The sequence below is a fragment of the Echinops telfairi genome, unplaced genomic scaffold, assembly GCF_000313985.2.
Source record: "Echinops telfairi isolate 266 unplaced genomic scaffold, ASM31398v2 ScPeMD7_9;HRSCAF=40, whole genome shotgun sequence".
NCBI classification, from domain to species: domain Eukaryota; kingdom Metazoa; phylum Chordata; class Mammalia; order Afrosoricida; family Tenrecidae; genus Echinops; species Echinops telfairi.
In genome coordinates, this window is record NW_022103906.1 from 62,205,509 (window position 1) to 62,210,728 (window position 5,220).

The window sequence follows — 5,220 nt, forward strand, 5'->3', positions numbered from 1 at the left end:
AAGGGGAAGAAAATAAACAAAAAAAGGCCTGTTACTAGATCAAGGTCTGTGTGTTGACCTTTAGGAGCGTTTTCTAGACGAGTCTAATGGGGTGCCACGTCCTGAAGCAGAACAAGGAGGTCCCAAGGGAAGACTGTTTTTTTTTTTAATTGAACCTTATGCCCTAAATATACGTAATAGTTTCTTTGCATACAATTCACACAGCATAACCTTTAATAGTTCAATCATATAAAGAAGAGTTGCTCAATCAACACCATGGTCAATTTCTGAACAGTTTCTTATTTCTCATACCCATTGTTGTTAGCTCCCCATTTCCTCCCACCTCCTCTGCCAGGCCCCTCAGTCATTATTAATCTAGTTATTGTCTCTGTAGATTTACCTATCATGACTTTCATATACAGAAAACTACATAAAACCCTAACAAGGCACAAATGAAAACCAGCAACAGTAACCAAATTAAACAGAGAAGAACCTCAATTGAAAAGTAGAAGATATTAAAAACTTAAACCACTTTAAATGAATCAACAAGATTAAGTGAGAAGGCATTACATTTTGACTTAACCCATCTGTCATGATCAACTTTGTAATGCTCTCTGTCTGATAGCAAGGCTATTCCTGGTCATTGGTCATCACATCCCTGGTCTATGGTCAGAGAGGATTCACCTGAAGCTTCATCCATGTGCAGACCTAGAAAATGGATTTTGGGATTCCACTATCATCCATAACCTTATGCAAACTGCGTGTTCAGAATTTAAGCTCTGATGCTGTTTCCACCTCTGAATTTGGATTTTATTATTTATAATTCTTGGATCACATTGGCCAGCATGCTTCGCCCACGTGGACTTACTTGAAACCAGTTTTCAGTGTTTGCACCGTGCTCTACAATAGACTGGACATGCACGAACGGGAGTGCCTTAATGTGATTTAGAGCCAGCGATGACCTCATAACCTAAGTGAGGACAGTCTACAAGCCCAGAGATGAGTGCTTGTTTCAAGAGGCCTTGTTTTATTAGGAAGTCACTTCGGCCTCTAAATTAGGTTGTCTTTGCCGTTCATGCATACGCAGTGTATTCTAGAGCAGGTGTCCTCAAACTACGGCCCGCCGGGTGTTTTTGTCCCGTTTGTTTTTTTACTTCAAAATAAGATATGTGCACTGTGCGTTGGAATTTGTTCAAAGTTTTTTTTTGTTAAACTATAGTCCTGGGGCTGAGTGAAGATGTTCCTTCTCCCATTTCAAGTCAGATGAGAGGCGATGCATGAGAACTAAATACAAAAAGTGGGAGTACTCGTAAGGAAAGGCAATTGCATTTTTACCTAAGTAGGACAATTGCTGATGTGGAGATGCATTTTGCTTCCTCTATGTTTTGGGAGAAGAAGAGACCTTACAGAAAAGGCGAAGGAGGATGTGTTCTTTCTGTTGCCATAGAAATCTGAGGGGCCAAACAAAAGGTTGATGTTTCCTGGTAAAGTCTCCAGAGGCAAAGGTGTGTTGGAGCTTCTTACACTGGCCCAGTGAGAAGAGAGGCTGCGGTGGCAAGACCCCTACTCGGTGTCCTTCCAAGAAGACAAGAATGGGAAACTCTCACTTAACGTTTCTATACCGGGTGGACACAAGAGCAGTGGCCACGGCAGGTATCACAACCAACCCGCCAGAGCTTGCACTGTCCGTACCTGGGGACAACACAGTGCGAATCACTGCACCCTTCCTCCTCCACACCTCCCACCCTGAAGCAGGGACAGCCAAGGACAAGGTGAGGAAGAGTGGAAGATGAACATGGAGAAAGTGCACCTATCACGCCCATGCCAGTGCCAGTGCCCGAGAGCCTGAACTGGGCCAGGCCTGGGCATTGGAGAGATTTTAAAGCAAATGTGTAATTAGAGTTTGCTTGCTGGCCACATGGCATTGCTCGTTTCGAACTTAACGAGGAGTTGACAAACTCAGAGAATTGGCCCAACATTTAGTCCAGAAAAATGAAAGAATGACTCTGTAGAGTGGTCAATGTAATTGTTTCCTGCTTTATACTCTACCAAGACCGGCTTTCTCTTTAAAATAAGTACAGATGTTCGCAACTTCTTTGGTCATTTTATTTCTCTGACAGAGCAAAAGTCTGAGACAGAATAGAAGCTCCAGATTCTGTTTCTACTCCGCTGCTCCCAGGCTCATCCTAATTCACTGCCATCGAGTTCATGCTGACGTGCGACGATCCCATGGGTCAGGGTAGAGCTACCCTTGTGGGTTTCTGAGACTGTAACTTTTCAGAGGAGCAACAAGCCTCCTTTCCTCAGGGAAGCAGACATGGGGGCTTCGACCTGCGTGCATTGTGGTTAACAGCCCCCTCATAACTGCTGCATTACCAAGACACATGCTAGGCACTTTGTTAACCCACCCCTTTGGACGAACTGGGGGTGCCCTTCTAGAATTGTCCTTGTGTTGTAAGCTGCTTTCCACTAGAAGTGCATGTCTCCTTGCTTAGGGATGCTCTTCCCGGTTGCCACTTTCTCATTGCCAAAATAAGGCAAACAGACTTTTCTTCCACCCTTAAGAAGATGTGGGGTGGGGGCGGGGGAATGCTATCTATGCCATTTTTTCCCCACCTTCAAGAAGGCCTAAGGAGCAGTGGTGGCATAGTGGGTTAGGCATTGAACTACTAGCTGCAAGATCGGCAGTTCCATCCCACAAGCAGCTCTGTTGGAAAAAGAAGAGGCTTTTGGTGCTTATAAAGATGTACAGCTTCAGAAACCCACGGAGGAAGTTCTGCCCTGTCTTACAGGTCACAACCAGCCAGCTTGGCACCATGGCAGTGAGTTTTGTGGTGGTTTGGTTTGGTTTTTGGGTTTTAAGAGAGGGCCCTCACAGACCAGATGACAGAGTAAATCCTCATTGGGGATACAAGGTGGGGGTGGGTATGTGGGGATGGGTGCTTCACAAGGTTGTAGAAACATAGAAATAATGGATTCTTCTGGGAACTTACTGAAGCCCTCGCAGAGAAACCCCTAGCCCCCGCTTGCTGTCTGAGCACTTTCAGCAAGTAGCAAATTCACCCTGAAGGCTTGGCTGTTGGATTATATTGCTATTTAAAAATAAATTAAATTCCAAACTCTGAGAAAATTCAATTTGTGACAGGGTGTCAAAGGAGTTCGGTTAGACAACAAATGTACAAAAATTGAAAGGGAAAATCTCCAAAGCTTTCTACCTTCTCTCTGATTATTCTCCCCCTCTCTGGGAGGAGAGTTGTATTTGAATCTCAAGTAGATTTATTTCCTCAAAGCTTGTGCCTCCTGGTAGAGAGCTGCTCCCCAATGCCCAGGAGAAAGCTTTGGGGGTTGCCGTTCCTTACTTTCTGCTTTTAGGTTGTATAGTTCCCCACAGGTTTTAACACTCGACACATATTTCCTAGTTTCCATTTTTATTTTTATAAATGATTCCCCAGGAGTTTCTCTCCACCCCACCTGTTTCCTTTTTCGCCTTTTTATTACAATTTGCTGGTTTTTGCCCCCCAAAGAAAGACTGAAAATAAATTACTTCTGTTTCCACTCTTTTCATTTTGAACAAAGTTGTTTAAATGGACTCAGGCATTTCCGTTCCAACTTATGTGCTCAATTCCGGCACAGGCCAGCTGTACTTCCGCTGTGTAGGCCCTCCTGCAGCAGCTCAAGGAGACCTATGCAGAGCATCCAGTCTGGTCCTGATCTTGAACTACTTTACGGAAGGATGTCATATTCTCTTAGTTAGTCTAGAGTCATGAACTAGCACAGTACTTCTTTAAAGTGTCGGTGAGCAAAGATGAGGCATGGGGGACTGAGCTGTACTTGCAAAGGATGGTAAATGTACCGTGGACTGACAAAAGAATGTAGAAGTGTAGCCAGGCTGACTGTGCGTCAGAGGCTAGGGTGCAGAGACTGCCTCTCACTTTGGACAGGCAATCCCTGGAGAGAGATGTCCAGTTTGGGAAAGGAGAGGGTCACCAGGAAAGAGAAAGACCTTCAGTGAGAAGGGCTGACCGACCGAGTGCCTGCAACACAGGACTTCAACAGAACAATTGGGCAGATGGCTCAGGGTGGCTGGGCAGTGCATTTTTTAACATAACCACAATTGGGAAGGTGGCTCAGGGCCAGGCAATGTATTGTTTAACATAACAACAACTTGGCAGATGGCTCAGGACCACAGGATGCATTATTCTATTGTAAATATGACTGCCTGTGCATCAGAATAAAAACAACACACGCATTATGAGAAAGCCTTTAGAATAATCAGAAGTTGAGTCACTGTATTTTTAGCCTAGACGGTTATAACACAGATCCACAAAGGAAAGAATAAGGCACCATTACAATTCCAATATTTTCGGGTGGGGGGGGTTAGTTGTGATATGAAGGAGCCCTGGTGGAGTAACAGGTATGCGGTGGGCTGGTAACTGCAAGATGGGCAGTTTGAAGCCACCATCTCACCAAGGCAGAAAGATGGGCTTTCTACTACTTCTCAGAAGCTCACAGGGCACTTCCTCCTCCATCCTGTGGGGATGCTCGGAGCTGGAATTCGACTCCCTGCCAATCAAGTTGGTTTGGGTTGACTTGTTATTTGGGGGATATTTCTATACACAGATTAGAGAAACAAACAAGAGGCTGCAGTGTAGAAGCAAAGTCATTGAAGAGAAATCTAAGAGAGGGAGACGTTTTTGGAATCATCTTTAAGGAAGGCCAATGCCATTGCTTCTCAATCAGTTCTGAAGTATTATGAGTCCTTAGGCACGCCTCACAGCTTGGTTTAACATTTCGTAAAAACGACTAACAAAATCTTTCTGGCTCACACACAGTGACTACTAAGAGAGTTTTATTTATTTTTTGTTCAGAGTCTTCTCAAACCTATCAAAACTATTACACTGGCTTTTAATAAGAGTACGTGCTACATGTAAAGATTATCTCGTATGCTCCTGAATGTTAGCATCCCAGGTGATGTGGTAAGTGGTCTGTGTTTCAATATTCTATTTCAAGTGTACCCACGGACTGTGGAGATGAGTACAGGTCACAACACCCTTGGAATGTCTTGCCACTAGAGGAAGAGAAGTTCAGGGAATGAAAGAGGCGTGCTCTGTTAGATGAAAATTCGGGTGGTGATGCCAAAAGTGAAAAAGGAACGTGAACTGTGGGGAGAACAACCGAGAGAGGTTTGAGAATGTTGTTGCAAATTGTAGGATGCTGCATGCAAACCTATCTTTCCTTGTC